Raw genomic sequence first — 23,038 nt, 5'->3', positions numbered from 1 at the left:
GCGTGTGCTGTTCTGTGCTGAGCCCTGCATTGTGGTATTTAATTGATCTTCTCCCTAGCCCCCTGAGGTCTGTTATTACCCTATTTAAAAGAGAAATGAAACAGTCTCATAGAGGTTAAGTAATTCTGAGTGGCAGAGCTGGCATTCAGCCCTAGGTTGTGTGATTCTGTGTTCACATTTGTCCCTGTTAAATGACCTCTCTTAGTAAAAATACTCCATCTCAATGATTGGTCAGATCCTGAAAAGTAAACCTATTCATTGATACTATGTTATGTCTTCATGTGGATATCTTATGGCAAGAAAGAATGGAAGAGAAATGATAAAATGCAAGAATATTTTTAGTTTTAAAAGTGTTTAATTTCTACTAAAATAACCTTTGGGTTTTCAGAAATCTTAATTTTATATTTTTCAACAGAGAAAAGTCTTTAACTGCCTGTATTAGAAAGTAGAACATTTCACTTTGTAACGGGAAAGATCTGCTTTCCTCCCCTGATAACAACTCCGTTTGCCAGGGGTAGACAGAAATGATCTCACCCTTTCCTGACCTGGCTAACTCCTACCCATGACATAAGTCTTTGTTCCAGCTTCAACTCCCTTTCCCTTCCCTTCCTCTTCCCCTTCCTCTCCTCCCTCTGGGCTGTCTATCCTAAGTCTCTGCCACAACACCCGTGTCCCCACAGTGGACTCCGAAGAGTTGGATCACTGTACTTGTCACATGGTTACCCACGTGCTTCCCCATCCTTACTTTAAGCACCTCTAGATCAGTTCCGGAAAGTAAGTAATAATAGTTGTTGAACCGGATCTGCTATTTGTCCATGAAGTTACACTAATGGCTGTCATGCTAAATAAGATGTAATAACAAATGAGACACATTTCAAAATAGAGAAGTGTATACAGCAATGGGAAAGTAAGCATTCTTTAAATTTTAAAAAAAGAAGCTGCTGTCCACATACTAATATTTTGTTTGTAGTTGCTTGCTTGCTCCAGGTTTAATTCTGATGTTAGTAAAATAGGTGATAAGAGCCAAAGAAACATTCGTCCATTTGGGTAAGATAAGGTATATCCCGAATTTCCATTTTCCATCCTGCAGGCATTGGAGTTGGTGTCTCATGAGAGGAGGGGAGGGACAGGAGTCACAAATGCCAAGAAGTATCCAGTAGGCCCACTAAAAAGCCAGAGGAAAGAGTGCCCTCTACTTTATTGTCATGTCTGTCTGTAGCATCAAATCCTTGACAGAGCTGGTTAGTTTATTCCTACGGCCTTCCCTCCTGCTCTGAACACTGGGAATGGCCCATCAGTTGTTAATTCTGTTGCATTTCTTTGGCCCCACCAACAAACATCAATGCTCTCCTTAAATGAAATAAACCAACTCCTGAAGCACTTAAATCACCACCAGATTAATTCATAGAGAGATCTTGGGGCAATTTAAAGTATCTTTCACCCCTTTTTCTATTTATTACATTCCAGAAGCAGGACCTGCTTGCTTTTATCTACTTCATCTGATTTACAGTGATTTTTTTAATGAGGGTTTACCAGAAGTCTACTTACTAGGTCTGTGCTGATGGCAGCTACATGGTGCATTAATGTGACCCTTCAGTTATCATGAAAATCTCTTCCACAGATTTCTGTTCAATTTTGAATATGCATTTTTGTTTTTCCTGCTACCAAATAGTCATTTTTGTAAAAGCATCGACAGTTATTCATTGCCTCATATCTCAAGCACCACTCTTCTTGAACAATGTAGGTTTAAAAAGTCTCCTTTTGCTTTGGAAATTGTGGAAATCCTGTGGATTGGGTGGAGGGGGTGGGTGGGCAGGCAGGAGTGAGTGACAGGTAGCATGAGGACATTGGGTGGTAACAGAAAGGGGAGACGGGGTACCGGGGAAAGAAAGTTTCTTTGTAAGGGAATGAAGAGGCCTTCTTGGGAGGCAAGTGTTTAATCCGTGTTGTAATTTTTCTTAAATGATGAGAATTAGACTTGCTAACTTATATATAGCAATATTGAGATGACTAACGAGGAGTTTGGCTGGTGGTATTTCACAGCGATGCATGTTACCGTGGTACACTTCTGTATAGCAGGCTCAGCTCTATTTTTACCTAGGTTTTCATGTCTTATGAAGGTAGTGCTTCCTCCTCTTAAGGACAATCTATTAGGGCCAAACAATATGTTTCTCTTCCAGAGTGGTCATTTTACTCATGTTAATTATCTCCTCCATAGCCTTTGGAACAATAATAAACGAGTTCTGTGAATTAAAGGGAAGAAGAAAGAAGGAAATAACTTAGGGCTTTTCAAGAGGCTTTAATCTGATTCAGGTCTAAGACATATAAGCCCTGGTTCTGTTTCCAAATATATGTCTTCTTTTAAAATTTACTTTTCAATTATAGTTTACATTCAATATTATTCTGTATTAGTTTCAGATGTACAGCAAAGTTGTTAGAAAATCATGTATTTTACAGAGTGGTCCACTTGCTGCTTCAAGTACGCACCTGCCCACATGTACTCACCCTGGTATCATTGACTGTGTTCCCCATGCTGTAATCCACATCTCTGTGGCTATTCTGTAACTACCAGTTTGTACCGTTTAATCCCTTCCGCTTTTACACCCAACGCTCTCTCCTCTGACAGCTGTCAGTCTGTTTTCTGTATCTTTGATTCTGTTCCTAGCTTGTTTGTTTATTTTGTGCATTAGATTCCACACATAAGTGAAATCATATGATTTTTTTTTTTTTAATCTTCACCTGAGGATATTTTTTCCATTGCTTTTCAGAGAGAGTGGGAGAGAGAGAGAGAAACATTAATGTGAGAGAGACACGTTGATTGGTTGCCTCCTGCACTCATCGTGACCAGGGCCAGGTACCTGGAGCCTGCAGTCGAGGTACATGCCCTTGGTCAGAATCTAACCCAGGACCCTTCAGTTGGTGGGCTGATGCTCTAACCACTGAGAAAAACAGGCGAGGGCAAATCATATGATTTTTTTGGTCTTTCTCTGGCTCGTTTATTTCACTTAGCATAATGCCCTCTAACTTTATCCATGTGATCACAAAAGGTAAGATTTCCTCCTTTTTTACAGCCAAGTAGTATTCCATTGTATAAATTTACCACAGCTATTTTGTCCACTTGGCACTTGAGTTGCTTCCAAATCTTGGCTGTTGTAAATAATGCTGCAGCGAACATAGGGTACATATATTCTTTAGAATTAGTGTTTCCAGTTTCTCTGGATATATTCCCAGAAGTGGAATTGCTGGGTCATAAGGCAGTTCCATTTTTAATTTTTTGAGGAAATTCCATCCTGCTTTCCACAGTGGCTGTACCAGTCTGCATTCCCACAACAATGCACTAGGGTTAGAAGAATGACTAATATCCCAGTTATCAGGCAGTTCATAAAACAAGGCACTGCTACTATAGTGACTGATGATTTATTAGCCGATAAAGCATCTCTGTGTGGTATATTGTTTACAACTGTCTTTTTTTTAAATATATCTTTATTGATTTCAGAGAGAGGAAGGGAGAGGGAAAGAGAGAGATAGGAACATCAATGATGAGAGAGTCATCACTGATCGGCTGCCTCCTGCACGCCCCTGACTGGGGATCAAGCCTGCAACCCAGGCATGTACCCTGACCGGGAATCGAACTGCGATCTACTGGATCCTAGATCGATGTTCAACCGCTGAGCCACGCCCAGCCAGTCTACAAGTGTCCTTTTCATGTATGTTTTTTCACTTTGTTTTTCTGCAGCTTCACAAACAACCCTCATATAATTAGATCTTGTGTCAAACCTGTTTAAAAAATGGTTGTAAGTGACTATAAAATGTAGTCACATTTGCTGACAGGCAGTGAGGATCTAATCAATAAGAGCACATGGTTTAAGGAAACCAGTCATTAGAGTCACATGTGGATCTGTGGCCAGCAGCTTCATTAATTTGAAATTTTTCTTTCTGTGCTGCCAGTTGACCTGTGGATTTTTGCCTCCATTCAGGTGAATAATCAAAACATTGCCTCTAAAAATGGAAACCAGCTAATGACAGGAGCAAGTCTATAAATAACTCTAATAAATTTATTTTCAAAAACTAAATGTTAGTTTAGTTACTAATTTATTGCTTGATTATAGAGAGTAGGTCATGTAGCCATTATCTGAGATCAGGTCCTTTATTTTTCAAAGGGTACTCAGGCATATTTAATAAACTGCATAATTCATTAATGATTTCTAAGTCCTGAGGTTTACCTAATAAATAAACAAGTTGAGGTGTTTAAAAAAGAGAAAAAATAACAAATTGTTAACTTTTTTTTAAAACCATTCTTATATTAGACCATTCGTTAAGTAGACCAGAACATTTACAGGTAGGTAAAATGATGGGTTAGGCTACCGAGGAAAATAAACAAAGTAAGAGAAAACTAATTTATTTTTACACCAGCAACAACAAAAGTACCCTGGGCTGGCTGGCTCTTCCCTCCCCTCCCCACGTTAGGCACACAGGGAGCCTCTCGTGTCTGTCTGCCAAGGATCACTCTCGCGCTCTGTCTCACAAAAACATAGACACACCCTCTTTCACATTCGTTAAGTTTTGATCCTTGTAAGAGTAAATGAAAAGTCATGTTGAAAAGATAACTAGGACGCATGTTTTAATTCTATGGCCAGGTGACTGTTCTCTTTTTCCAGTTGATAACAATATACACCCTGCGTATGTGTCGTCTATTTGAATACACGGAGCAAATAATATGGGCGTGAAGTTTCTCTTCCCTAAACGCAACTGGGCAATTGCGTAATCAGGTTATTGGAAGTAAGGCAGATATGAAAGAACGTTCTTAACAATATTGTTACTAGAATTAAAGAAAATCATTTAAAGGTTTGGAAATCCCTTGGAAGCATTAATGGAATATGCTAAATGTTCTGTTTTTCAAATGAAACCCTGAAGGGAAGAGATTTGGACCCCAGGATGCACCCAGTGGGCTCACCACAGCTACCATTTCCAGTGGCTGCTCCCCTCTGTTGATGGGACACATTTTTTTACTAGATAGGTCCGACCAGATAATGGCCGTCTTGATTGCATCAGGGAACTATTTATAAAACAAGGACACTCATTATAGTTCTCCTTTTAAAGAGAATAGTATTTTAAAACCTTGTCTTAAAAGTATGTGTCCTGAGGACCTTCTGTGGTATGCTACACTAGTTTAAGTATCTTAGCTAATTATGAGTTATTGTTTTCAATGATCTCTTAAGTTTTTGGGTTTAGCAACTACACATGACTGTTTTTAAATCTTTATCACTGTTATTTTGGTTTCCCTAGTTTTTATCACTAATCTAGGACATCCCTTCTATGGACTGCTGCAGCAGAGAAATGCTATTTGATGCCAGCAAAGCTAACCACCCTGACAGTAAAATTCTGCCGATACCAGTAAGCCAATTGGAACTTACAAATCCCAGTCTTAGCAGTATGCCCTGGGACATGGAAACTATTTCTCTTTAATGAATAGTTAAAAAATTGCCTGCTTGGTAAAGGTTGTCAGATGGCCCCTTCTGCTACTATGTTAATGTTGAAAAGAAAAGATACTGGGATGAGGTGATTCTCGTTCTCAGCCTTTCTGTAATGGGCCTCTCTCAATATATCTTTCTAATGAATTTTAAAGTTGAAAACCTTTGGTTTTCAATTACTAAGCACCTGAACTCTAAACTCAGATTTTTCATGCATCTCAGGAATCAAAAGACATCAGAGCCTAGGGAAATTACAAGTTGAAATATTAATATCATATAAAGTGTTACGTAAAATTATTTAATTGGATTTTGTTTGCATTCATGGGAATAGGTGTTGTTAAAGTCAAAGTCATAGGTGCCTGACTGTCATGAAGGTCTGTGAGGTGACTATACGTTTTTTAAATGTATGCAGTAACTCACAGGGCAAGACATATAGAAGCATATGGATGAATCACGGTGGCCAGAGCAATGCACAACCAGCTCTAAGTACACTCTGGCCATCAGTTAGTGCTAGTATTTTGTGTAAAAATATATTTTATGTCATGACATCTCAAATCTTGTTAGTTGAAGATAAGTAATGATCCCAGTGCATAGCTCATGCTTTCATAGAACACATTTACTTCTACAAAGTACCAACAATACATTCTTACTGATAATCTCAAGAACGCTGTGGTACATGAAGGATCTGAAGGCCAAGGAGGTTGATGCAGCCACGATCCCTTCTTCGTACAGCCTGGGCACAAGCAAGGTTTGAAGCCAAGCCTGCTTATCCTAAGTTGGATGTAGCATGCGTAGACTGCAGCCCTGCAATACCCCGAATAACACAGACAGTGTGCATTTTGGCTTCCGGGGGAAAGCACCGTCTTTGCTGGTGGGCTTCTTACTGAGTTTTAGTCTTCTCAGGGTTGATAGTCCTTTCTTCACAAATAGATCCCAGAAGGTTAGGAAGAGCGAGTATGCTTTGATGATGACAGTCACTGATCCAGTCATGGTGATAGCACTCATCCTGAATTAACTTGTGTGCAGAGCGAGAAATATGTGAAAGTTTTACAGTGATAAATGCATATTCAGGAGTTGCCAACATTCTCAGGTGAATGGGTTGGGAATGGAGTTTAGGATTCTGGATAGTATGTCTTACCTTTATAGGTGGGTTTTTATTACAAATCTTAACTCCTCTGGCTTTGAATTTCTCCTTCCTTTATAGCAAGTAAAAGACCTGGACCTATGATTATATGTACATAAAAAAAATAAATCTGTCTCAACCTGGACAAAAAATATTTTCAAAATTGATAAAATGTAGAATCAAAAGAAAAATCAAAAGTACATGGAGTCAAAGTTCAGAAAGTAAGATTGAAGAGGCAAAATTCCAAGCATTCCTCCTAGCTATACGATGACAACTGTTATCACCTGTTCCCGTGTTTTACCTGTTGCCCTACAGGTGACAGTACTTACTTGTAAATGCTTCTATGGCTTATCATAGTATTGTGAACTTTTAGAAAAATCATTGTATTCTTTTATATTTCATACATTAAGATATTGAAGGAGAATTCGAAATTATCCTCATTATACCATTTTCACTACTTCCCAGTTTACACTTGGTCCTTTGTGGTAATTGAATGTACCTTCCAAATGGAAATGTTAGGACATTGGCAGAGGCTTGGACAGGTTGCTAATTTCCTTAGAGAAGTTATTCTGAGCCTAACCATGGTGGACAAACTGTATCAGAAACAAATGTTTATGCTTAAGGGAGATGGAAATTTTGATAAGTAAATGCCTTCTCATTCCATCACTTCAGTAACTCATGTTAAAGTACCAAGAGGGTATGGTTTGTCTGATATGTTCAAAAAGAGCAAATTGGTAACTGAAATAGAGGCCAAAGGGAAAAACAATTGGAGAAGGGTATTACCTTATGAATGTTTTCATGAATGGTTAGCAGGGCTGATGGGAGGAAAATAATTAAACAATTTGCTCTGAGAGTCATCTGACCTCCCTTTTTTGCACCCTCATTTTCTCCCATTGATATTGACCTCATACCTAGCTTCCTGGGACACTGAAAACATTTTTTATTTACTAACCAAAAATAGGGACGCATGAATTGACAAAACAGTTATGCCTTTTTTAAATCCTCACCTGAGAATATGTTTTTATTGAGAGAGGAAGGGATATAGAAAGAGAGAAACATCGATCAGTTGCCTTCTGTACATGCACTGACCGGGAATTGAACCCACAACCTTTTTAGTGTACAGGATGATGCTCCAGCTAACTGAGCCACCCAGCCAGGGCAAAAAATTATGCTTTATTAAAAAGAAAAAGGCATTCTATTCTTGGAGGTATAATTTGGATATAAGTATGTTGGAATTTTGAAGACTTTTAGATAGTTTATAAAATAATAGGGGAAAATTTTTTATCACTTGAAATGTATTAAGAAAACCCTAGGTATGTGATCTCTGCAAGTAGCCATCTATTTCTTCCCTAAATCTTCTATTAAATTTTTTTAAATTCCTTAAGGGTATTGCTTTTGGTTATACTCAAGGAAAGCTGTGACACATGTGTGCTGGTGGCTGCTAATAGTTTGTATTACTCCTCCTAGGACAACTGGATTTTCCTTCCTTCCTTCCTTCCTTCCTTCCTTCCTTCCTTCCTTCCTTCCTTCCTTCCTTCCTTCCTTCCTTCCTTCCTTCCCCCTTTCCCCCTTTCCCCCTTTCTTCTTCCTTTCTCCCTTTCTCCCTTTCTCCCTTTCTCCCTTTCTCTCTCTCTCTCCCTCCCTCCCTCCCTCCCCCCCCTCTCTCTCTCTCTCTCTTTCTTCTTTCTTTCTTTCTTTCTTTCTTTCTTTCTTTCTTTCTTTCTTTCTTTCTTTCTTTCTTTCTTTCTTTCTTTCTTTCTTTCTTCCTTCCTTCCTTCCTTCCTTCCTTCCTTCCTTCCTTCCTTCCTTCCTTCCTTCCTTTCTTTCTCTTTCTTTCTTTCTTTCTTTCTTTCTTTCTTTCTTTCTTTCTTTCTTTCTTTCTTCTCCTTTTCTTTCTTACTAGATGGTGTTATCCTTAAAGAATGTATCCTTAATAGTGGGGTCTGTCAGATGAAGTGTTCAAGTTTTGGCAAAAAAAAATAAAAAATTCCATGCTACCATAGCCAGGAGTTGCTCATATGCTGTAAACACTCATAACACGAATTAACACAATTAAAAGCACTCTACATTGGTTTTTGTCCTATTTTTTTTTTTAACCTCAGGGAGAATTTCAAAACAAGTAGTAGTTATTATGTTGGAGAGCTAACCAAATAATGTGTGTGAAACTTGCCTTTGGTATAGATTATGTCTTAAAATAACAGTACTTTTTTAATCTTTAAAAATACTTCTGTAGCCACCTTCATATTTGGGAAGTAAAAATGTTCCTCTTCAAGTTAAAACATAGGGAGTATGCAGGTGAGGATATGACTTCCCCATCTCACTCCTCAGGCTAGAGAAAAATCAGGTGCCTCCAATCCATTTGGCTTAAACAGCTATTGAAGACTTGCTGTGTGCCAAACACTGTGCTGGTATTAGGTATATAGAGATTAAAAATATACCATCTTTGTTCCCAGGGAATTTATTTGAAATCTAATAAGGCAGATTAGCACATCTGGCATTTGTAAGGGCGCTTTAACTCATTGCTACTGTCTTCAAATTATAGACTTTTTCTTTTAGCATATTATATATTACACCCAAATGTTGCAGCATCCGCTTGCCTGGCAAATTACAAATGTGGATTACTCAGACCAAGCTACACAAAGTGCCACTGGACTTTGACACTGTGTGTTCCCCAGATCCCTGTTAGATTTTTTTAATCCCTCTTGAAGAAGTCCAGCAGGGGCAATGTGGAAGGCTGAGTACAGGGACCTGCTGCAGGCCAAGCTGCATGAATGGAACATAGACCATGCTGTCTGCTCTTACATAGACCTGCATAACATGTCATGAAAGACAGAGCTGGTAAAAGTGGTCTTCTTTTGGAGCCACATTTCTAGGGGCAATTTTCTGGTGCCTCTGCAGCTTGGCATGATGTGATTAGTAACTGAATGTAAGCCCTCCCCTGACATCCATCACTATCAGGCCTGTAACCCAAAGGTATGGAAAAAACTTTCATTTACATGACTTTAATGTTTTACTATTTAGAAAGAGCCTAAATCTTGCAAGAAAGCAAAGTTCTTCTATAGTAAGCCTTTATCATTTTGCAGTGGCTGTTTTGTAACTTTGAGCTGACGGGTGTAATATGTGGTATAATACAGTGCCGCAGTTAGAGCCAGTCTCCTGGATAGGAGTCTTGGTTCTGTCATTTACAAGATGTGTGACATGTTATAAGTTACTTAACTTTTCTGTGCCCTGGTTTCATTATCTATAAAATTCAATGATAACTGAACTTACTTAAGAGTCTTATTATAAGAATTAAATGAGCATAGACAAGTCCATAGTTTACACTTGATATAAATACTTATATAAACAAAATATAAATAGCTGCGCAACAAATTTTCTCTTTTAGGGTCCTGGAATGGATCTCAGGGAGTTAGATTTGAGCTGCCCATGTGGTAGAACTGAGGCCTCTATTGCCTTCATCTTGGTGTGATGGAATATATTCGTCACATTTTCTAAGAAACAACCTAGCATTGTTTCCGATTCCTCCCTTACTCACGTTGGGTTGTAGGTTATCCTCTCTGGCCTCTGCTCCGTGCTAGGCTCCTGACTGTCTTCAGAAGAGGGAACTCTTTGCTGGGGCATCTGAGTCTGCTCTACTGGCAAGGACCACAGTCCTAGTTTGGGCATGCTCAGTGCCCTGTTAAAGGCTTAGGTGAGAGAAAATTCAAAAATGGCCATGCAAATAGCTGCATGGATTGTGTATTTATTTGCCTCTTTGCCTGGTGCTGTGCTAAAACTTGTGCATGTATTCATTTATTTCTCACAAAACCCTATGGGGCAGGTAAGGAAACTGAGGCACAGAAAAGTTAAGTAATTTGACCAAGTTCTTATAGTAAATTTCATGGTGGAGTCATCATTTGTTCTCAGGCCATCTGGTCTCAGAGTCGTGCCATTAAGAAGGGAGGGAGCCCTGGGCCTTTAGATTAAACTGGCCCTCTTCAGAAATTGTGTATTACATTTGGTATGTTGCCATCAGCTTCTGTTGGGAGTCATTATGAGAAGGAGTCATGTGAAGCCTGTCACTGTGCATATTATGAGAATAATATGAGAAAATTCTGTGCTGCACAATATCTTCTTTGTGAGGAATCCTAGGAGAAAGTTCTCTCATTTCTTCATAAAGAGAATCAGGAAACTCCCTGAGCAAATTAGTCTGCTTTATTTCCTGGATGTTGTCAACTTCCCCCTCTGAGCTGATCACTGGGAAGCTAATATCATATTTGTAGCCCACCTTTGCTTTGTCATATGGTTTTGTCAGCCTTCTCTTCAATTTGTTACTACCTTTGCTTTGCTTTGCTTTTGATTTCATCTCATGTTGACAATCATTTTTTAAATTCATATTATACATAAACATGGAAAAAAATTCAAATAGTATAGAAGATCATAAATATGAAAAATCTCCTTCCCTCTCCCTCACATCAATTCTCACCCTTAGATTTTAAATTGCTTCTTGAGTATGTGGAAGATATTTTATGCATACATAGCATATATCTGCATTATTTAAAATAATACAGTTATGCTAACATACATTGTTCATCACATTTTTTAAATTTTCCATTTTAACTACAGAAATTACCATAAGATGTATAAAGTGAAGAGAGGTTAATACTCCCTACTCACCATTTCCCATCTCTCCAAGGTATGCAATATTAACATCCCTCAAAGTACTTTTTCTTCATTGTAATACTGTCTTACCACTTTATCTTTTTTTTTTAATCTCCTGAACTGTGAACGCTTTGCAAACCTGGGGTATGGATTGGTGATTATAATGTCCCTGATGTCTGGCACAATGACTGGCACAGAGTGAGCATTTAATATACAATGAAGAAGTGAATGTTATTCTCTTTGTATAGAACATTCTATGAAAGAGCCAAAATGGAGCCTGAATATTACATTATGACACAAAGTTAAGAAAACAGATTTTTCCTGATTTAATAGAGGAGAAAATTCAGATGGAATAAATGGTCTACTTGGAGCGAGCATATGCTTTCTGTTACTAATAAAACAGCAAGGGCACAAGTCCTTACATGACTGTGAAATATAAATGAAAAATCTGTACATATTTACATGGCTGGCTGGGAAACTCACTCAGCAAAACATTCACCATGTCTATTCAACACAGCAGCCTCCATGGATGGGCCACGGGGTTGGGTCCGAGGACACCACGATCAAGTCATAGTTTCTGCTTTTACGGCATCTACAGGAAGAGAATCTAGAAACTAGCTTAAACCCCCTCCTCCTCTTCACCCCAAATAAAGGAGAGTTGAGAGACTCTTCTAACTTTATATTACCACACCATGCCTGGGCAATTACCATCTAATGAGTGTTTTCCCCCAACTTTTTTTTTTTTTAATATATCTTTATTGACTTCAGAGAGAGGAAGGGAGAGGGAGAGAGAGAGATAGAAACATCAATGATGAGAGAGTCATTGGTCAGCTGCCTCCTGCACGCCCCCGACTGGGGATCAAGCCCACAGCCCGGGCATGTGCCCTGACCGGGAATGGAACTGCGATCTCCTGGATCCTACGTCGATGTTCAGCCGCTGAGCCACGCCTGGCTGGGCTTCCCCCAACTTTCTAAGAATCTCTCCTTTTTATAAGCTCCCTGGTAATGCTTTCACCTATAACTAGTAATGCTTTGTCACAATGAAGCTTTTTGTCCTGAGGTGTGGGATTGGAACACAATCTAAAAACATTTGTCTAAATGCTTTTAGACTATGTTCCAACCTCTGTAAGAAATATATAACAAACATATGGTTAAAAAAAAAAAAATTGTTCAAAATATATTTTGACCACTATATTATCTCTGACTTTTCAACTATGTTCATGAGAATTGGAAATCTTTAAATGGCATGTCTTCTCTGAGAGAAAAAACGGTGGCAGTACTTTCATTATCTCTGGGTATCCATTTTCTCTAAAGATTTCGGTCTGTCGCTGTTGCATTGTCTTTTTTTTATTATTTCTTTTTGCTTTAGCTTGATTCTGAATCCTTTTGAAAGAACTATTTATCTCTTTCTTTTTTAAAAATAAGTGAGTTTGTTGCACTATGGAATGAAAATAGTTGACCTAGAGCAATTGCAAAATCGACTGCCTCTCCTAGAGTATATGCTTTGGATCCTTTGAAATTTGATGTTTAAACATAGAAGCATGATAATTAGAAACGTCTCCTGATTTTCATGTAACAGAACAAAGAAGGTTGCATTGTAAGTGCAGACAATAAATCTGGAAGGGGTTCCTCTCTGGAGTGGGGGTTGGGGGCTGAGGGTCATATTCACTCAGGGCTGCCTGAGTTTCTTCTTAGCATCGGCAGTTCTGGGGTACGTGTGTCCTGGGAGGATGCAGGTGTGGCTCAATAAAAGACGGGAAAAGAAGAAACCAAATTAAATCCAAGTATAGTGGTATCCTAACAATGAACACACTAGAAAAATGCTTAGTTAGCTTTGCTATCATAGATGTTCTTAATTGTATTTTTAAATGAAATGAAGATTAAGAAATCATTTCAATTAAACTTGTACGATTACCTGCTAGAGTATCATCTGGAGAATTATGGTGTCAATTAATTATAAATAATTGCCCAAGTACTAAATGTACCATTTGTAGACAGGCTGTAATTTGCAAGTTATAGGCAATAAATGGAAAGGAGCACAGTGGGCCACATTTTTCATCTCTGACAAAGCCTTTTCCCCCATTTAAGGTTTTGGGAAGCACTTTACATTTCTTATCTTTTGCTTATACTTTCTCCAGTTATTCATTAGTAGTTCAGAGGGTTATTGTTTCCCTAGAGCATATTTAATCCTGACATTTTTAGTCCTCAGATTTAACATTAGATTTTGCCTTTTTTGCATGTGTTCAGGGCCGGCAATGTAGTTATCAGGGTATTTAGCTGAGAATCACCAGCATCTTTGAAAACCAGAATCCCTGTGGAGAGCCAAGTACACAAAGTAACAAGATACAGAAGCATTAATACTGCCGGCTTCCCACTGGGCCATGCATTTGGGCTCCTTTTTTTCTGACTATCTTTTTGTATTAGATTGCTAAGGATCAAAGGATAGTTAGACTACTTTCACCAAAAATTTTATGTAAATTGATTGGCTTACAGACATATTGTTATTTCTTTTAACTGAGTACATATTCTGCTCTATAATAAAACAGCTGGCAAAGCATCAGGGCAGACTATTGCAATAACTGAGTTCTTAGTAATAATTATTTTCAGCTGAGATCCTTGAGCCCTGGTGTACCATTCAATGCTGTCTCTTTTTAAAAATTGCACACACAATTCCTCCTACTCCTATAAACCTGGCTTTTGTTCTTATTTTTGCTAAGAAGAATATTCTTTTTCTTTACCAACTTAAAAAAATCATTTTGGAGCCAATATATTTCATATACATTGTTATCTTTTGTATTAGATGATTTCTAGATTTCACACAATGTTTTTTTTTGGCTAGACTAGTACCATTAAATAATAAATGAAACTGGGGGGAGGGATATTGTAAAAGGAGGAATAGCACTGGTGGAAGGCTGGCTACAAGGCAGTGTCTGAAGGGCACAGCTGAACTAGCAAAAACCCTGCAAAGAAGGCTAGACTCCCAGAGCAGTTTGAGGGAGGAATGAGTGATGCTGTAAGTTTCCCCCTTCAGACTCTGTTCTCTTGAAGAGTCTCCTAAAACCGTATTTAGAAGCCATATATAAAAGACCTAAAACACATACATAAAATATGAATAAATGATTCCACAAAGGCTCAACTCAATTCTCATGCTGTTAGTACTTCATAATACTAGTAAGACATCTTGTGTTAATATTGTACCACATCACATTAATTAAAAGGCAACTTACACATATTCAGTTATCTTTGTTAATTTTCAGCAAAAATAAGAATATGTGTTACAGAATGCTGGCAAAAATGTTCACACATGACAGAGATAAGTCTCCTCTATTTTCTATGCCACGGCATGGCATTATTTTCTTTTATTACAAATTGGAGAAGCTAAGCAATGTATTTCTGGACTGGGATTTGCTGTGTTTAACAAATGGTCCAGTTCATGCTGTCTTGGTGGCATATAGCAAAGCTTCAAGCAGGGACAACCCAGACCTTTTCTAACTGCACTTTGTCCAGGTCTGAAGCACGGCTGAGGGTGAACAAGTGGCATAGCACGTCTCAGTCTGCAGCCGGGCTATTGTGTAAGCGAAGCGGCTGCTGTGTCCTGGCGGCTTGGAGAGGAGAGGACTCCTATTGTCCTCTTGGCTGTCCAGCCCGCCCTGCCTCTTGAGCATCCCAAGGCTTTTCTCCTTGTCATGTGCCTTCCTTCCTTTACTGAACGTGAGCTATTGATTAAACACTCCTGATGTATTTTTGCTGCATGAAATAAAAGCATCAGAGACTTGAGTGTATTTGTTCCTGCTTTTCTTTGTATAAAACTCCCCTAATTGTGCCAGCTATTTGGCAATTTTTTCCCCTGTTCTTTTCTGATCTGATTTCTACAGATAAAAGTCACCACGGTATTATTCACCCAGCCCTGACAACTCAGGGTCGTCATTGATTCCTTTCTGTATTCCAGATAAGGAAAACAGAAGTAGCAAAAACACAGAGGCTTGGTGTGTGAGCCTGTTGATTAAATAAGTATTGGAGACTTTTCTGCTTTGATGTGCTAGAAGACAGATCTGAAAAGTTAGGTTGGAACCAGGTTTGGAAATTGCCTTGAAATCATAAGGAGCGTGGGCTTTATTGAGCAATCAGTGAGGAGTCGTCTAATGTATTTTTGTTTGTTTTAAGCTAAAGAACAAGCGAATCTGGATTCCCAAACTGTTTTCTAGCTTCCTCCAGGACTTTGCACTTGCATCCCATAGGTATCTCAAAAGCTCTTCAGGGTTAAAACCAAACTCAGTATCTTGTCTTCCCTCCCTCCCTCCCTCTCCTCCGGTGTTCCCCACCTTGTTGGTGGACATCACCATCTACCGCAGCTGACCGAGCCGAGAGCTTAGGGGATCACTCCCTCTGTCTTCTACCCCATGTCAGCAAGACAGTGTGTGCCAGTGGCTCCTTCTATGAATGGTGCTCTAGTTTGTCTCTATTCTCAGCTCTAAAATTTAATCAGACTGAGTGCCATTAAACTGCACTAACTATTCTTCACTTTCCAGAGATAAGAGAAATTATTTTGCTTTACTGCTTCAGCACATGAAGCTGAAATTTTATCAGATCTTTGCATAAGCTTGGAGTTGTGCAAATGCAACATGCTTTTTTAAGGCTATTGGAAACAGGATCAGTGTATTAGGAATTCGTAGGATGGGTGCTATACACATTTGAAATCTCTCCCTGACTTCCTATGTCCTTTGGTGTTTCTATTATATTAATTAGTAGATTTGGAGCATATAGCAATAATTAATAATAATAGCAATAATGACTTAAATAAGAAAAAAGTTTGTTTCTCAGGTAAAATAAGTCTGGAGGGAGGCAGTTGGAGTCTGATAGGATAGCTCCATTATATCATTAAGGATACAGGGATATTCTGCCTTTTGGCTTCACAACATTAGCCCGCATGTTCGAGATTATTTACTGGTACAGAATGGCTGCTGGAAGTCCAGCTATCACATCAGTGAAACAATCCCCTCAAAGGAGGAAAAGTGAACAGGTAGAAAGTTGCTCACTAGCTGAGTCAGCTCTCACTACATAGCCTTTATGGCCTCCTACTGGACCTCCCACACACCATTTTCACTCCATAGGCCAGAACTGAGACACAGAGCCCCACCTAGCTGCAAGAAAGCTGAGAAGTGTCTTCTCTGTTTTTTCAGGAGACAGTGTAGCCCACTTAAAAGTGGGGTTCTATCACTAAGGAAGAAAGGGGCGAACCATGTTGGCATAGGCAACTGGGGGAGAGGACAAGCGACTCTGCTCAGGATATATAAAACTCTCTCTGGGGCAGAACAAGCCAGTTATTACTGGAGGTCTCTTTCAAGTCTCAGATACTTCAGCTGTGTGGCTGCCATTCTGGAAAGTATTTTTATTAAAATAAACAAGTGAAGTCACCTAATAAGTCTGGAGTCAATCCTAATACTCTATGTGTTAAAAAATAAAAGTGATCCAGTCATTGCCCTCATGAATTTACAGAACAAAGGTTATTCCCCTATACTGTGCATTCCCCAGGAAAGAGAGTCACTGCACCAAGTCCTGTGCTCCTAGGTTATTCTGAGATATAAACTTGGATGTTGTCATAGAGGTCTGGATTAACGTGTGTTTGTATGACAGGAAGGTGTAATATAGAACAGCAGATCTTTTAAAGACCAGAATGATTAGATGTACTGGTCAAGCACATTGAAGAATTAAGTATTCATCATTTGGTGTCTTCAGAGTCCTGGTTATACTGCAAGTACTCTGTCTCCAATGAATTTATTTCTCTGTTGCTCACTTTGTTGTCTTCTGTCATTACAATACGTTGTGATTAGGGTAATCTAAGAAATAAAAGCAATGGCTTCCATTTCTATGATGTTTTTACTTTTAAAATTCTTGCCTCTATTTAGCTTCAGTTTCATAAAACCTGGTACAATGATCATCATGGCCATTTTATAGAACAGAGAATTGAAACAAAGTCACACAATTGTTTTCACTTGACAACATGTCAGTTTAAATGAAAAAGCAGGTCCATGCATTAAAAACAGCAAATTTACGTACAATTTTTGGGGTTGTTTTTTTCCTTTTATTCTCCAACTTTCCAGCTCCTTCCTCCCCCTAGATCTTACCTCTCATCTCAGTTCTCATTCCAGGAATGTCTTAAGTGGAATTAGTGAGGGCCACACCTAAAGATGCAACTTATTACTCACAAAATGACATACTAACTGATATTTTGAACACACAGACTGAAAGCAGAGGTGAAGTTATTGCCAATTAAAAGCAGAATGTCTGTCTTTTCTACCCTTATTCATGCCTTCTCCACCCCTGTGTGGCTGGTTTACTTTATTTACTTTATTTACATATAAATAAAGGTAGAAACTAATGTAATCAGGACAGTCAAGGAAAACCTCTGATGACAGGCGATTTCCTTCAGGTTTTGACTCAAAGATCACCCTTTATTAATGTCATCTCCCCATCACACCCTCTGACATTTCATATTCCTTTTCCTGCTGGATTTTCTCTCCTTAACCTTCATCATATGTAACGTACTGTTTATTTTTGCTTATTTATCTTGTTTATTGTCAGTCTCCTCCACTAGAAGATAAATTCTGTGGGAGCGGTGATTTTCTGTTTGTTTTGTTCACTCCTAAATCCCTAGCACCTAGAACTTGGCCTGCCACAGAGCAGGTGCTGGATAAATGAATTTTAGTGCATGATTCATAGAAGACTGTATTAGGAACTTAACTGTCCCAGCATTCAGTTTACTCTTATACCACTTGATTAAGTGGTATCATTTCAATAAGTATAACCTTAAACTAAGGAAATCCACGGTTCAGCTGACCTTCTAGTTCTGTCTTGTTACTTTTGGAGCTTATTACAAATGCCAGTTTTCCCTACATTTTGACAGTTTTTTACTATTTCCTGTTTGAACTAACTGTAAATTTTCATCTCCTTGGGGGTCCTTCTGTTTTTCCAGGAGTATAATCACAGTCAGTCCCATTATAAAACAGTTTGATGTTACAAATTCAATCGTGGGTTAAATTTTGTTCACTGGAACAGTAACTACATATAATACAATTCTGTTATAATACTGTTAGGTAAAAATGTACATTATTCCTATTTGAAACCAATGGTGTATGAAAACAGGGCAATTCTTTCCAGATGTATGTTCTAGAATCAAGAAAGTAAATCGATGGACTCTTAGTTTAAAAACAGGTATTTATAAATTGGTCACTGGTAATATTTAAGCATTCCAAACTGAGATATTCCTATAGAGATGAAAATGTATGTACAATGGCAAAGCCCCTTCAATTAGAGTATCTTAGAAACTCGAAATGAAGAATGAAAATACCATTGTCATTTAGCTCAGTGATGGCTCTATTAAAGGATACTTACTCCTTAGCGCAATGTGAATTTTCTAGATACTACTTCTTCACGACAACAGAATAGTATGTCTTCTCAGCTCAAATGCTAAGGTTGTTTGTATTGAAGCAAGTAAAATCATTTCCTGTGGCTCTTTCCCACTTAAAGATGACCTTGTGCATGTTTTCTGAGTTGTGACCCCTGAAACTGTAAACTGAAGTCATGAAGTCATTTGTATACCTTAGTCTGGAGACATGGCTCCAGGTTGGTTCAATTTCATGGCCTTTTCAGCATTGCCAATAAATAACCTTGTTTTTCACTTGTTTGCACAGGCAAGTTCTGTAATTGATAGTATATGTGCCTGAAGAATCAGGTATTTGGCAAGTAATGAGTGCAAGCCCATGAGAGCATGAACCACACTACAAGAAAGTAAACAGTGATGGGTTAATATTGTGGACATCAGTGAACTCAGACATTCATTAGGTGTTGAGGTAAACAAAGCAAAGAAGCATTTCAAAAATACAAACGGAAGATAAAAAGAAATCTGGTTCTACTTGCATAGAAAGGTTGGTTGTACTATGACTACTTGGCTGTCTTGGTTTTGCTCCCTGGTAAATAGATAATTTTAGATTGTTTTAAATATCATGCCAATTTTATTAATCACCCAGTCGTTCTGTCTCATTGATTTTGTCTTATTTGTTATTATTTTTTGTTAATCCTCACCTGAGGATATTTTTTCCATTGATTGGTTGCTTCCTGCATGTGTCCCAACCAGGTGACCAAGGCTAGGGATTGAACCTGCAACCCAGGTACGTGCCTTTGACTGGGAATTGAATCCATGACCCTTTGGTGCGTGGGCTGCTGCTTTAACACTGAGAAACAGTGGTGAGGGCTGTCTCATGGATTTTAAGAGCTCTATTCATGGGAGAGGGAGGCTTATCTTACATTCAGCAAACTACTTCTGTAATTGCTGGTGCAGCCCCTTGATATAATTCAGTTGCATTAATCTATCCTACTTACATCTTGCAGCCCCCTCCCTAAAAAACAGTTATACATTTTTGGAAGATCATGAGCTAGGAAGGCATGAAGACAGGATTGATTAAATCAGAAACTGCCCTGCCGAGCGTGGCTCAGCGGTTGAGCATCGACCTAGGATCCAGGCGATCGGGGTTTGATTCCTGGTCAGGACACATGCCCGGGTTGTGGGCTCTATCAATGACTCTCTCATCATTGATGTTTCTCTCTCTCTCCCTCTCCTTTCCTCTCTCTGAAATCAATAAAGATCTATTTTTTTTAAAAAATCAGAAACTAATGATCAAAACTTAACTGCATAAAGATCAATTCCTTCTTTGTAATTAACTCAGCAACTCAAAGCATAATTTCTCTATCCTAATTTGAAGATAAATAATATATAAGGATGTACCACTCATTTAAAGGGTACAGTTTGATCATTTGTTCTATAGTATTGAGTAATGGTAAACTAAAGTGTGAGTTCCCTTCCGAATTTTAATATGTGAAAGTAGCTGTAAGGGAAAAGGGGTAATTATTTTCCTAAAGTAAAATATTATCATCAAATTTTTATAAGTGTTTAATTTAGAAAATTTTAATATTTAATACCAAACATAATATAAAATGTGAACCTCACAGATAGAGGAAAATGATTGGAAAGTGATTGGAAAGCGATTACTCACTTTATGACTTTTACTCAAACATCATGAAATTGGGCAAAAATTAGCTTTTTATTATACTGGTTGCTAATAATGCTCTAATCGGATTGAATAAGAGTGACTTAATTTTGTCAGTGATTCAAAAAAATCTAAATTGCATGGGATAACTAAAATCCTTTCAAAAAGAAGAAAATGGGGGTCTCCCTCTGATGTTGGGTTTCCATTTGTGGGATGTCAGAGTCCGTGACATGATCAGAGCATGGCCAACTAGGATTCTGTCTTTTAGGAGAAAAAAAGGTGGCAAAGAGGGTGGTGGAACTTAGGGCTTGAAGTGATCATAGGAATTATGCACTAATTTCACACATGTGCAACCAGATGGGTGAATTGACTTAGCCACTGTCACCCCGCTGGTTAGTGGGAGACAGGCCTGACAGCAGGATCTTGTGCCCTTTCTGATTCCCTCTTCCCCAGCTTGTGTTCTTTCAGTAATTGCAGGGATTGGGCATTTAAGGAACTTTTATTTCTCTGCTTCTACATTCTTCTTTCCTAAGAATGGCGTTCTCTATTGATGTAATTGAACATTACAGGTATTTGTCTGCTTGGCAAGTGTCTGATTTTTGTATTTTCATGCAGCATTCTCAAGTAATAATAACACAATACACTTTTTTCTTCTAACATATTCACTCATGTAAAATATGGATCTTCCATGGCCATATGGCCACATCTAGATAAAAGATTAATGACTGTTTAGGAGTTTGGGAAACATAAAACTGTTTATTCTTAATATGTTTGGATTCATGATGCATGTAGTATGGCCTGTTGTAGATTTTGAATATAATACATAGACATGGTGGCAAGATAACATTAAAAACAAGCCAAATTCCATATATAAGAAAAATCAAACCTAAAGTGCCCCATACTTTTAAATGAGAGAGAGTGAGCTATGGATTTTCACATATAATTCCTTTAAAGTGTTCTCAGAAAGATGATTTTTAAGTACATAAGTTCTTGCTCAAGGTAAATTCATTTTTACAGAAATGATGACTTATGAAAATCCTGAAGGTCTCTTAGGCTGTGTGGTCTCAAAGAGCAACCCTGACTCTCTTCCCATCACTATGGATTATCTGATTTATCTGGTGATAATGTTGGTTATCACCACATTGACAAAAAGAGTCTTCCCGTCCTCAACCTGATTCAATTCTATGGCTTTGGATTCTTGGGACTAATTTTGGTGTGTGTTAAAGCCTCTTAATTGAGAATTTAGAATTGCATTATTAATGATTTGTTTATACTTGAAAAATATCACTGCCAACATGTAAATGCTCTGAAGACAGCTATTTCACATACTAGCTCTTAGTTTAAAGTTAATTAGAATTCTTGAATAATTTGAAGATAGCTATATATTATTAATGCTATTAATGTTGTTTGTGAATAGAAACTAAATGTGTATTTTTTAATGAAATCAATTAAAAGTACATGAACTTTGGCTTTTTATGATTTTAATAAGACCTGTTCATTGCAGAAAAAATATAGCTACAATCACTTGTGTAATTTAATAGTGATATGCAAACATTAAAGAAAAAAAGTAAAAATCACTCAAGATAATCATTATTCAGAGATAATCACCAAGTAAGTTTTGCTAAATATTGCCAGGCATTTTTCATGTGCATACTTGGTGTGTGTGTGTCTAAAAATATGTCCACTTTAAACATAAGGTACATTGTTTATTCGGCATGTAATCTAATTTTAACTTAAAATGTGAATATGCCTGTTGCATCGCCTTAGCCCACCTGATGTGGTAGACAGTTCCATGCACCTTTGACAGTGTCCCGCTTCAGGTGCAAGCTGTGCTATATCTCTGCTCTGCTTTTCCCAAAACCACAAAGGTCACCTAAACACGGGAAGGTACAATCTAGAAATATGGAGCAGTTAATACTGAAACCTCAATCAATGGGGGATGGGAGTTGGTGGGAAAATACCAGCCTCCCCATCCGACCTCCCTGTCCTGTGTTTGGAATTATGAGATACATGCCACATAGTTCTGCAGAGATCCCCAGTGGAACTGGGATGCCTGTAGCAGTAATCAACCAGGTCCTGAAAACCATAATGGATTATCTTCCTCATCTATCTCACTGTTTCCATTTCTCTGTTCTGTTTCCTGGGATCTCCTCTCAAATAAACAGCCTGCATCCATACCCTCCTCTCAGGATCTACTCTCATAGAGTCACATATAAGCACATGCTAACCTTACATTATTGAAGTTAGATTTATTTGAATTTTTGTTACTAGAAAAAGAATTATAGTGTAAATCTACTCACAAATCCTTTACATATAGGTTTAATTAATTTTTTTACAATCAATGTTGGGTCAAAGGATATGCAGATTTTAAAGACCAAACTACTCCTTAGAAAGGTTATTTAAATTTGTGGAGTGTTATTTAAATTTGTGGAGTTCTATACACTACTGACCTCTGTGTACTAAACTCTTTAAATATTTTCCAGACATGAGTAAAATAATATTTGGTGACTTTTGAATGTTTTCAGTTACATATATTTTTCTTTATTGTTTCCTGTTTTCATCTTTTCCTCATATTTTTTCATTGGGTGTTTTGATATTTTAATAAATTTTTGTGGGCTCTTTACATATTGGAAAGAGTAATCCTCTGTAATGTATTATAAAAAAATATATCTTTAAATTATCTTTTGACTAATTGTGTGCTTCTTGATAGCCACTCTCATTGGCTTTGTTCCCAAATTTTACTCCCCCCCTCTCTCTCT

The 23,038-nt window shown here is 38.0% G+C and overlaps 1 protein-coding gene across 2 annotated transcripts in view; it reads left to right on the top strand.

Annotated features, from left to right (window-relative positions):
- CERS6 (ceramide synthase 6) overlaps window positions 1–23,038 on the top strand; it is a 235,624-nt gene that overhangs the window by 143,447 nt on the left and 69,139 nt on the right. The gene's annotated exons all lie outside the window — the stretch shown is intronic.

Source organism: Miniopterus schreibersii (assembly GCF_964146895.1).
Source record: "Miniopterus schreibersii genome assembly, chromosome: 7".
Lineage (NCBI taxonomy): Eukaryota > Metazoa > Chordata > Mammalia > Chiroptera > Miniopteridae > Miniopterus > Miniopterus schreibersii.
This window is presented reverse-complemented; position numbering and strand designations above follow the sequence as displayed.